Source organism: Mesocricetus auratus, unplaced genomic scaffold, assembly GCF_017639785.1.
Source record: "Mesocricetus auratus isolate SY011 unplaced genomic scaffold, BCM_Maur_2.0 Super-Scaffold_100676, whole genome shotgun sequence".
Classification (NCBI taxonomy): Eukaryota; Metazoa; Chordata; class Mammalia; order Rodentia; family Cricetidae; genus Mesocricetus; species Mesocricetus auratus.
In genome coordinates, this window is record NW_024429266.1 from 110,787,976 (window position 1) to 110,800,433 (window position 12,458).

The 12,458-nt window shown below is 41.3% G+C and overlaps 1 protein-coding gene across 9 annotated transcripts in view; it reads left to right on the forward strand.

Moving 5' to 3' along the window:
* Rnf32 (ring finger protein 32) overlaps positions 1-12,458 on the forward strand; it is a 34,380-nt gene that overhangs the window by 20,513 nt on the left and 1,409 nt on the right. Inside the window, exon 9 of one of the 9 annotated variants that reach the window (XR_005874188.1) lies at positions 1,590-1,692. The exons of the other annotated variants lie outside the window; for them this stretch is intronic. The gene's annotated coding sequence lies outside the window, so the exon portion shown is untranslated. The remainder of the gene's footprint in view (positions 1-1,589; positions 1,693-12,458) is intronic. 9 annotated transcript variants of the gene reach the window in all.

A 12,458-nucleotide genomic window follows, 5' to 3' on the forward strand; every position in this document is an offset into this window, starting at 1 on the left:
TATACTGGTAGTCCATCTCCCCCTGTTCACAAAAGCTAGTATGAAGACAACCCCAGCACACCAGTAAGGATAGGGGAAGAAGAACTCTTGCTGCTGCTGCTGCTGCTGCTGCTGCTGCTGCTGCTGCTGCTGCTGCTGCTGCTGCTGCTGCTGCTGCAAACAGTTATCGTATGCCCACTAGGAAAGTCAGTATGGATGGTCCTCAAAAAAAAATCTAAAAACTGAACCGTCATGCACTACAGCTGTGCCACTCGTGGGCACACACCTGAGTATCTTGAATCAGAAAACAGACAAAAGTGCACAGCCATGTTTCCTGCACAAATGTTCACAGCAGACAAGGTAAGGAACCAGCCTGGATGTCCACCTTCAGGTGGATGAAGAAAGAAAACAGGAAATGTGGTTGACATACATACACAATGTAATTCTGGCAAAAAAAAATGAAATTAGATCATCTGTTGGAAAATTGATAGAGTTCATGTTATGTGAAATAAATTCTATTAAAAACAAACAGATATCAATGTTTTCTCTGATACACAGGAACTAGATTTATAAATATATGATATGACAGCCTAAGGGGGACCACTTGGAAGGAAAATTGCTGTCAGGGAGGGGAGAATAGAGGGTTTGGAGGGACAGACATGAGCAGAGTGTTTTATATATATATTTAATATTATATTTATTTTCATATATATTATATCCCTATATAATATATATGACAATGTCATACTGGTCCATTCCTTGATATGCTAATTTTTTACAAACTAATAATTACAGCTTTTAAGAGAAAAGGAAAAGTATAAGATATATTTAATATATGTTAAGTCTGGCTTTTTATATTGGGTTAGTGTACAGACGAAAATGCTAAGCACAGACATTTTTGTTGTTGTGTAGAGCAGTGGTCTAAAAGACACACACAGTTTTTCTGAGTCACAATAAGAGACACATTGTTTAGAGACCCAGCTTATATGTACACGTGACAAAAAAAAAGCCTTTGTTCTTCATCCACCTGAAGGTGGACATGCAGGCTGGTTCCTTACCTTGTCTGCTGTGAACACTGGTGCAGGAGACATGGCTGTGCAGCTTAATTTGTTCTGTGATTTAGGGTACTTAGGCTTGTGGCCAAGAGTGGCACAGCTATAGTGCATGATGGTTCAGTTTTTATAGATTTTTTTAAAACTTCCATACTGACTTTCATAGGCTTGTTCGAAAAGCCTTTAAAGAGAGTAGACTCGCTGTTACCACATGCACACTATGATCGCTTGCAAAGGGCAGCCATACTCCATAATTGCTGGAATCATTTGGGATTGTTATGTGGAGCAGCTTTTTACATAGAAATAGTTGGACATTAATATAATCAGCCTTCTTTTCTTCCAAAGATAATCTTGCTTCTTTCAGGTATGATGTATGGGCAGGGAGGGACACAGCTATATAATTCAGATCACCATGAGGTTGTACTCAAAATTCAAGTCATGTCACAAACAGGCATTGTGTCAATGCCTCTGATTTAGGAGTTTGATTGATTCTGGAATTCAAAAATTCTCAGCTCTCTGCTTGTTTTCTAAGCCATATCTTAAATTATCTCTCTTTAGGCCTCATCACTGCCTTCTTTCCCACTGGGCATTTGAAATTCATAACCTCAAGTCCATTTTAAGCAAATGAAGATTATGGTACAACATGGTGCACTGGCAGCAGGCATGTACCCTTGTCACTGTCCTTGGTTGTCTGGGCTGTGTGACAGTAGTCAAATGACTATCAATGTGATGGCTTCTCCTTCTCTTAACAACTGTGTAGAACTCTGAGCTACAGAAATACTCTAGGAAGTATCAGTCTGCAATTTGTAGAAGTTAGGTTTGTGGAATCTGGAAGACCAGTGAAGTGGGTTATTACTGAACTTCACACTACCCAGGTGTCACCTTGATTGGTTTAAGGGCTGCTCGGGTTATCAGGCTGACATTGTCCCTGGGTGTGCTGTGGGGTGTTTCCAGATGAGAGGTGCATTAAATTCATGAACTCAGCAAAGTAAAGCACCCTCCCCAGGGTGGCTGCACAACTTCTAGGACTTATAACCCCTTTGAAGCCCTAATAGAACAATTAAGAGAACATGAGAACAGAAATCACTATAAGCAAATATTATGATCTGGGATGGGAGTCACCTTCCTCAGTATGGTAGACCCACAGTAAAGACAACTACACAAAATTGTCAAAATGTCTTTATAGATAGAAAAAGTACAGAGACTAATGGCAAATCATGAAATATATTTGTGATTTAAAAAACATTCTAGAAGCACATTTTCTTAATGCACTATCAGATATACTCCATATGTTTAAAGCTAAAACAAGAACCTGTTTGACCTATGATATTGGCAAGAATTAGAAAGCCTAACAACATTCTCCATTGCAGACCTGGCAACTGGCTGACAGCCACTAAAATTTTATCCTATAGTATATGCACTCATTAAGGCTGGGGATTAGCTAAGTTGTTAGGCTGCTTGCTTGGCCTGATTTCAATCTCCAACACCACATAATCCAGGTATGGCAATATACACCTGTAGGCATTAGAAGTAGGTACTTGAAGTAGGCAAGAAGATTCAACATTCAAAATTATTCTTAGCTACAAGCTAGGCAAGGATGGCAAGCTACATCCTAGGCCCTAGAGGCCAGACTGGGATGCAAGAAACCCTGTCTGTCTGTCTGTCTGTCTGTCTGTCTGTCTGTCTTGTTGTTTTTGAGACAGGGTTTCTCTGTGTAGCCCTAGCTGTCCTGGAACTCAACTCTGTAGACCAGACTGACCTCAAATTCACAAAGATCCTCCTGCCTCTGCCTCCCAAGTGTTGTGATTGAAGGTGTGTGCCACCACTGCCTGGCCAGAACAGAATTTTATTTTTTAACAAAAATGGTTTCAATAAAAAACAAAGTTTGATGTTTCCATTTAGAATGGCTGTAAAGAAAAGTGTGTGTGTGCATGTATGCGTGGGTATGTTTGTACAGGTGTATGTACAGGTTTGCATATGTGTGTGCACAGGTGTGTTTGTACTGGTGTATATACAGGTATACACGCATGTGCACACAGGTGTTGGTACAGATGTGTATGCATGCAGGTGTTTGTGCAAGTGGTATGAATGTGTGTGTCTCGCACGCATGCCGCTGTGTGCTCATCCAGAGGTGTGTCCTGTTATACTGGTTTCTACCTTCTTTCCTTAAGACAGGGTCTCACACTGCACCAAAGACTTGCTGTTTCAGCTAGACTGAATAATCAACAAGTTCCAGGAATCGACCTGTCTCTGTTGAGGCATTGGCATCCATGTCCAGCTTTTTACGTTGGTGTTGGGGATTAAACTCAGGCCCTCAGGTGGAGCACTAAGTGGGTCATCCCCCAGCCCCAAAATAGTTTAACATAAGGTTGTAAATAAAGATTCTTTAAGAGTTAGATTAATATATCTAAAATAAAAAATGTAACTACTACCCCTGGCTTCTTAGTATGTGAGTAACTTTTCTATCAAATGCAGTTAGCCCAACAAAGGCCCTTATTCCCTGAACCCCCTTCCCTTTTGAGCCAATTAGCCAGTCACATCAGATAATGAAGTCTAGCTCTCAGCAGTGGGATGAGAAGTAGTCACTTCCTGCATGACTATTCGTGTGTTAATGAAATATGGAGGCTTGACCAGGTGTGTTTACTAGCATGGTTTGGATTCCAGAGGACCCTTGTTTTTTTTAAGAAATTGCTTTTCTAAACTTATTTTCACTTTCTTTGTGTTAGCCCAAGCAACCTTACTTTATAGTTCTAAAAGTTTTTTGTTTGTTTTGTTTTGTTTTTATGTGAACTCTGTAGCTTGAACCCATCAAGGTCTTCAAAAACAAAAATGTTTACTAAAATTAAAGTCCAGTTTCAGGTGAACCAGTGTGTCTAGAGGTTTCCTAGTCGTAACTCCATTAAGAACAAATTCCAAAGCCACAATGAACAATGGCTCTAGCAAGGTTCCTTTGGGTGAGAGACTAGCTTTGTGATACAGTTAGCAGCATTCCAGAAATACCAAGTTATTCTAGGGAGATGGAAGGCCCTATGTTTTTTCACGTGCCTTCTGGCCAACATAACTACACAAAACCTCAGATCAGTAAACTATCAGAGCCTGAAGGTTTGGGTGTCAGAAGCTGGAGATTCTCCTAACAGGATGTAGTGAATAACATGTGGAGGTGGCAAATTACCTGTGGAAGGCAACAATTATTTTAATCTGGAAATTACCACATATTTAAAATATAGCTCTCTTTTCACCATGATCAAAGAGTAATGGACATTCATTTGTAGTCAAAAAAGAAATTGCAAGATACTAGGAGAAATAAATCTACTGGCTCACTGCAGCGAGAGACAGCTAACTCTGCTTCTGTGGGGCAGTAGAGCAGAAGTGGCAGCTAACCCTTCCATGCAGCCACTGTCATCTGTGCCTTAATGGAAACCAGAATCAGAGACTTGTTAAAAAACAAAACACCATTTATCTTGGTATCATGTAATGGCAGTTGAAGCAACAAACAAACAAAAACCAAAAGTCGTGCAGCACCAGGAGAATGGCTGCTGAGCTGCCGCTCTGCTTCACAAGCTGACCTCATCGGCGCACTGCCGCCTTAGCTGGTATGTGGGCAAAGCTCTGCTCTGCTGGGAACCACTGGCCTAGATCCAACATAGAGTCCCAGTGGAGAAAAAGGAACTCTAACATAATCGCCCACTGGAAGCTTTAACTGTGAACACCTGGAGGTGCTAGTGTCCTTGAATGCTTCATGTGCTGAGATGATGTTCTCAGGACTCTGGATCAGGTTAGCCATTCTGACTTTATAATCTATCTTGCTTATACACAAACTGTGGTTCTGCATTTCCCCTTCTCTTCCTAGGAGAGTTATGAAGCCCTTTTCTTTGGTTTTTATCTATCTAAATTCTACAAACAAGATGTTCCCATACATTAGGAAGTTCTCTTCTCAAGGTGGCCTAGCTTTAAAGTATCATTGGCCCGTTGCTAGCAAAACAGAAGCAGAGCAAAGTGGTGTAGTGTGACAAGGCAGGTTCTTTTAAGCATACTGAACTTTTGTGGTAAAAACCACAAAGGTCAGGTGTTGGGTTTTGTATGGGTGAGTGTTGGGATTAAAATTCAGTGAGGGAGTGTTGGACCTGTCTGGCTGATACAGTAGTCTTGGTATACTTAACTTGCTTGAGAACTCAGATCAAAGGACCTGGAAAGGTTGGGAAAACTGATGTGCTAATTCCCTAGCAGTGTGTACAGAAAGCCTAGTGTGGCCCAAAGTGCAGTGACCACTCCTTGGATGCCTTTGATCCTTATCTGTAAACTCTGCTAGCATCTGTCATATAATTGAGGTACAGTCTTTTATTGCTGCAATTAAAACTTTCCAAATGCACTATGTTATCTTTGCCCCAGCTAAAGTCCAGACCATTGTTTGAAAGGTGAGGCTAACAATCTGTCAGATGCTGGACTTGAGGACCCAGCTCTCACACACCCCCAACCTGTGACTTCTCTGGCTTTTTCATTTCCATCTCACCAAACAGCACAATGGTCCTGAAGTTTGTTCATTCCTTTGACTCCCTTTATCACAGAGATGGCAAACATTCTGTTGCTAACTTGAAGTGGCTCCAAGCTGCAAGCCTGGAAGGATATTAAACCAGTAAAAGCTTATCAACTGATGCATTGATATGCTGTAAATTCCAGGCTTTTCATTTTGCTTTTGAGGGTGGCCCTAAGTCAACACATTAGTAAGCAATTTGCTGACATGAGATGGATCACTTACGACTCTCCTGAGCAGACAAGAGTTCGCCTAAATGCTTTTGTTAGTGTTTTTTTAATGTTTAGCCAGTAATTGCTTTACATATCAATGACTAAATTTATTAAATATCCAAAATAGGAGGCTTAAAAGGAAGAATATGTTATGGTACTCATTTTTCCTAATTGAACTTTTATATATTTCACGTTTATATGAAATTCATAATATTAAACATGAATTTTTAAAAATGAGAACTAGGTTTACATGGTTTTTTTATTCATCCTTACCCTTTGAATTATGAAGGTTAGCAACTCATAAGTGAGGGAATAAGAATTTCTGAAAACAGGAATGTGACACCTCAGAAATATTTAGTAGTTGCTTTGAGTTGATTGCGTTGAGCGGTCAGTACATGTGTGTTGACTTTTTCAGTATTAGCCTAGAGTCTCACCCATGCTAGCACACACTATCCTCCTGGCCACAGCTCTAACTCTGAAGAGATTGCTGTTTCTGAGCTGCACACTACGACGTTAAAGATCAAGAGCAGCTCTGTCTGCTCCTTCAGAAGTGCACCCTGACAGCCTTCAGTGTCTTGACAACCTTACATCCATGTTGTGGTTTTCAGCTAAATACTGGAGTTTTACTGAATTTTGCCACCAGAAGTCACTTTAAAATCTAAATAAGCATTGTTCTTTTTCACCTTTTCCCTCCTCCAAGAAGGAATTGTGCTGCTTCCAAATATATGCATTTAGGGCATATATTTGTTCTCATCTCTAATCTTTTGCAAACATAAAGTCAACTTTTTTCAGTGCTAAGGGCCTACATAGATGAATCAGGTGCTTCCCTAGATCTGTGGTACTCATCTGAGGAGATAAGAAATGTACACAGAATAGATAACATGGGCCCTCAAGAGCCAGAAGTCTACTGGGTGAGGGGAAGAGAGATCACTTTCAGACCACATCACAACACATAGAGGAAGAAGAAAAAGAAGTTATTCACAGAACTGAGCAAATGCGTGGGCCAGACCACACGATTCCTTCAAGACAGCTTTTGCTGAAGTTAGTGGTGATCAATGAGACAAACATGGCAAAAGCTGGTGCAGCCTCAGCTCTGGCTACCTGAGTTCTAAAACACAGTACAGCTCCCTCTCCTCACCTCCCAGGAGCCTGCAGGTTCCCAAGTCACCAGCATTGTCAGTGGTGTTCCTACTGCTTTAGGAGCTCTTCATTAAAAGAACAGTGTTTGTGGTCTTTGATCCTCAGGGCAGCACACTGCCTTTTAAATACTAGCTCAGTCGCCAAGCTGTTTTAATAACCAGCCCCACAGAAGTGGTAGAAACCTTTGTCTACTTCATGTAATGCCTGTAACTGATAAAGTGAAATTTAGTTTAGATTCAATAAAAAGCATTTAATAGTTCTTAACCATCATTACAAATGAAGGAAAGTATTTTTATTTAAAAACAATTTCTTTAATAGAGTTTAAAATAATTAAGTTTATAAAATTAAACGTAAGGAAGTATACAGGGGATATTACTCTGATTGGCAGTGAATTCCTCTCCGAGTTCCAGGCCAGCCAGAGCTACAAATTGAGATTCTGTCTCAATAAAACAAAACAAAACAATTAAAGTTTCAAGGAACAATAAGTGCCAGGAAGGCAGACATGGAGAGAGGGAGGGAGCAGAGGTTAGTCTGAATAAGGGATGTGGGTAGATGAATGTGAACAGAAACAGCCAGTGGATCCCTGCTGTCTCACCTCCATGATGACAGGGTCCAATGTATCATTGGTAGTAGGCAGCCTCTTACTGGAGTGGGCTGGGTGCTGGCCTACAGGCTACTGGAAAGGGTAACAGCCATGATACATAAACAGAGCCTGCTGGGAAAGGGCTCAGGGACAGACCACTGGATCTGCTCATGAATCAATGTAGGATCTTAAGGAAAAGATGCCTACAGGTGTGGTCCTGTGACTCGGGCCCACATCCAAACTTAGCTCTGTTTGGAGTTGGGGAGGATGCCTTGGGCTTGCTGCTTGGGGTGCCTGTGAGATCTCAAAGTGAAGTGCTTCCTGGCAGCAAATAAGATTGGGTGAGCCGAACAGATAGGATTCAGTACTGCAGTAAGCTGCAGGGTGCACAGGGAAAAAGACAGAAAAAGAGCAGACTCTGCAGCTAGCCAGCAGAGAGAGATGAGAGAACTACATGTCTGGGAAGCCCACTTACATCTCCTGCTCCCAGAAGGGAGTGACCAGGTGTGGGTGTGGGAAGCAGCCTTGCTCCCCAGCATAGTCTTGTCAAGAGCGCCTCCTAGAGGAGAGGCCAGGAGCTATGAGTGGGAACAGCTGCAGCTGATGACAATTATGTGAGGGATATAAGTACGGATTCCATCCAGGTGATGGGACCAAACCAAATTATGAAATGAAAACACAGAAAAAAATTAATAGTTTTTTCTGCCCTTTCAAATTTTAGTGATCTCTTGTTTGAAGTAACATTCTAAATTATTAGCATGAGCTAATCACTTAGCTTTAAACTGTATGGTGTCTGTTTAAGGACAGATGTGTGGACATAATTCACATGTGGAAGCTCAGAGTTATATTTCCCACCAGCACACATGCCCATCACTTCTCAGCAGAATAGCTGCACTGTTAAGGAAACTGGCTGCCTGGCCTGTAGGCCACATTGCAGTTCCAATATTCTGTTGCTGGTACCTCAAGCCTTTCCCCTCACCAGCACATGTGTGACACGGCTCTGGGAAGATGTGAACAAGTGTCTCCTCATTCCAGAAAGGGAACCAACAACAGGGCAAAGTCACAGTACCACCAAAGGCCAGCTTGGTGAACCAATGACTTTACTAAGGTTACTGGATGACTCAAAGGCATGTCCATCACAGAAAGCCCACCACAGCATGGAGGTGCCCTGTACACAACATGCAAGTAGTTGGACAAGTCAGAGTCTCCTCTCTACAGCAGTCCTTACTGCTTATATAACCTGGGGGGGGCTTGTATGTGCTCAATTTCAGGGACCTCCATTGACTATGAGTTGCTTACTTCCTGAGTCTTAATGAGCTTCTCTCTTGGATGGAATTCCTAAACAGCACTGGGGTCACTGGTGAGCTCTTTCTGCCATGGAAAGGGCCCTTGCTTCCCTGGCTGCTGTTTTCTTCTCCTTTCACTGGGCATGTCAGGTTGCAATAGGCCCCATCATGTAATTAGAACTGAGAAGGAAAAGTGAATATGTAGGACAAAGAGAACAGCTAGAAGCAGCAAAGGAAAAGGATTTTCCAGATCTGAAGCTAATCCAGAGCAAACTTAAGTGGTCAAAGGACTCTCCATAAGACTTAAAAGGGGGGGTCAGCGTTCCACTTAGTAATGCTGTGGAAGACCTCAGGAGCAAAGACACCCAACAGGCTGTTCAAAGGAACAGCACTGCACCACACAGATGTCACAGAGGTTCAGCATGAGCCAGAAGTCTGGACATCAGCAGGGGAAGTGCAACAGCCTAGAATTCTATGAAAACTGTGACAACAAGAGTCTGAGAGAGACATGAGTTCAGATGGACAATGCTGTTATGACTCCAAAATGTCTTCTTGGGAAGAGCACTGAAAATTGCATTCCCTAGAGAAAGAAAATTACCCTAGATGGGAAGTCTGTGTATAAGTAGTAAGTAAAGGGAAAGAGACTTACAGGCATTGAATCTGCCAAACAAGAATAACAGTGTGTCCCCAACAAGTTAAGTCAGAGAGCTCTAGTATTTGCAAATCTGGACCAGAAGGGGATAGTCAATTGAAAGCATGCAGAGATCCTCATGTTGGCTGTGAGGATGAAGATCCTGGTTAACTTTGGACTGTGATAATCTAAGCATGCATCTCTAGGATGGGAGCTAAAAGAATAAGAGTTTTCACCTTTAAGGTGATAGAGAAAAAAGCTAAAAATACAAACTTTTTATAAGGAGAACAGAAGTTTATTTGTTTTGTCTTTAATGTGGGCACACTAAGATGGCTCAGCAGGCAAAAGCACTTGATGTGGAGCTTGATGTTTAGAGTTCAAACCCCAGGACCTACATGGTAGAAGACGGGAACTGACTCCTAATAGTTGTCCTGTGACCTCCACCCTTATGTGCACACCCACATAGAAAACAAGTGCAATAGTAATGGGTAAGGTAACAGAACAAAAGAATGCACAGGAGAGAATAGAAGAGGACACAGCTGGACAGGCATCAGGAATTACACAAATGGACTGATCAGCTGTAAGGAGAGTGGGCAGTCACATCCAAGTCTTACTCGTGGGTGCAGTAGGTGCACTGGCCTGCAGGCAGCCAGCCTGTGGGTCTCTAGGCTCACAGGTGAATGGAAAAGTTTCTAAGTGAGATACCAACTGCTGTGAGCAGCAGATGAGCATGTGATGGTCATCTGTCTCTCTTGTACCCCTCTAACACCCGTCTTCTATATTCTAATTTCTCAGCTCTTAAGATTGAATCCAGTGTCTCACTTATGCTAGTTAAATGAACTGCTGCCAAGCCCTTAGATTTTCAAAAAAGAGCTGTGGGTGGCCCTGAATTCTTGCCTCAAATAGCACTGGTGACTAAATTCTTAGTGGTCTCATCTCCTAAACTGCTTGTCTTTCTGGGGCATCAGAGTCCTACACAGATGACCACAATGCAAAAGACGGGTCTAACCTGAGATGGGGAACAGTATGTAAAATACCCCATTAATAGTCATTCAAGTGGAAGTGGTGAAATGGTATTCTGGATATACTGGGTAGTAAAATATTACATTTATAAGCCTATTCAACATGATTACTAGAAATTTTAACACTGCACATGTAGCTCCAACTGCATTTCTGACACAGTGGTGTAGTATAACTCCTGAATCTTTCAGGTCCTCAGAGCAAATATATTATGGCAAAAGATGTACAAATACCTGTAAAGGATGGGCCCAGAAAGGCATTACTGGTTGAAGATACAAATAATCTACTTGTTAAGAACAAACAGAGCTAGGTTAGCTCACCTAGTGAATTATAAAAAGCATCTGTAAGTTGGAAACTCAGTTTGATTACAGAGTGCTCTTATGACTGTCATGCCCAGCTTTCATAAATACTGGTATAATAGAAAAATACTGTGAAATTTCATTTTCTAAACTTATTATATAATGAAATTCTGTGTGAAGTGGTACCATCTATTAGTCATTTATATACATTTGAACTTGTCTAGAATTCCCTACAATTGTGTTCGAAGTAAATAAGACCACAATTACAATGACATTTAAGCACAGGACCAATAATGTACATTTTAAAACATGTTTTAATTAAGAAAAATAAGTCATGAAAACATACAGAAAAAAATGAGCTGGAGCAGACTACTATATAACTTTGTAAGCAAAACACTAACAACAAAAAATTACTTTGAGACAGGGTCTCATGTAGCTCAGGCTAGCTTCAAACTTTTGATGCCTTGCCTCAAGTCTCCTGACTGCTGGGATTATGGGTGTGCACCACCATGCCTCCTTACTGTCTTAATACAAACCCACTAAAGTTTAAGGCATGTTACATTTCTAATAAGTAATATAGTACTCAGAAGACTTTGCTCTTTTCAAATAGGTAACAGCATTGTGAGGAAAGGGCAGGCACAGTGTCAAACCTTTGTAACTGTAGAAGGTACAACCACAGACGTCAAGAATCACAGCAGACATACCCAGATGAGTCAGGACGCAGGCAGATTAAGGTCTATTTAATAGCAGTAAGTAAAACTAGTGGGAAACTTGCCCAGGAATGCCCAAGCTTCCTGTGTGTGTGTACAGTAGTTCACTCTAGTATGTGCTTAAAAGTGTTGGGAGTCCTGTGCATCCAGCAGCTCCTGTTCATGCCATTAGGAAATGACTAACATGCCCTGCCACAGCCAACCAGCATCTAATGCCCAAGTCATTTGTCCTAAGATCAGTTGCTTTCCTAAATCTGTTTTTGTATGTTTTTATAATTGTGTGTGTATATATATTATGTATATATGTATATATATAACTTTATAAAGTAGCTGAGTTTAGAGGAACACTAGAGACGTATTTAAGATTAATGTTCAAGTGGCATGCATATGCTGCCTCTGTACTGTCACTACCAGTGTAGAATTCAACCTAAGTCCCAAGGGATCTGTTCTGTAGTGGGGCATCTTAGTTATCCATATCTGTGCTTAGAGGAAGATTTTTAAAGTCATTAGGCAAGGTGTGTTTCAAATTGTGACCTTAGAAAAAAGGGAAAAAAGAAAGCAAAAGACAACCCTCCTTTGCTTGGATTTCCTCTTTTCTGCTTACACTAAGATCATCTATAATCTGGAGCCACAGCTTCACGGGCGGATAAGCAAAGCATAAGAGATAGCTCTAGTCCCCACATGCCTGGTAGCCGTGCCAAGAAGTTATACACTGTGCTGTGTAAGTCCTCTAAGATTCTAATTCCTCCCTCCTGTCAGCTTTAGTCCTAGACACATTCCTTGCTAACTGCAGCAGAGGAAAAAGTATCTTTTCTTTTTTTACACTTCCCTAAATTGTTGAGTTGGAATCCTGTGAATTAGACCAACAAAAGACAGATTAGCAAGAGAAAAGTGTAAACGCTTACTTAATAAAGTCTCCTGTGACATGGGCACCTTCTTACAGAAATAAAGACCTGAGTCAACAGCTAAGCAGCAGTGAACTGGGCTCTCACTGATGAAGAATGTTAAGTCCCCA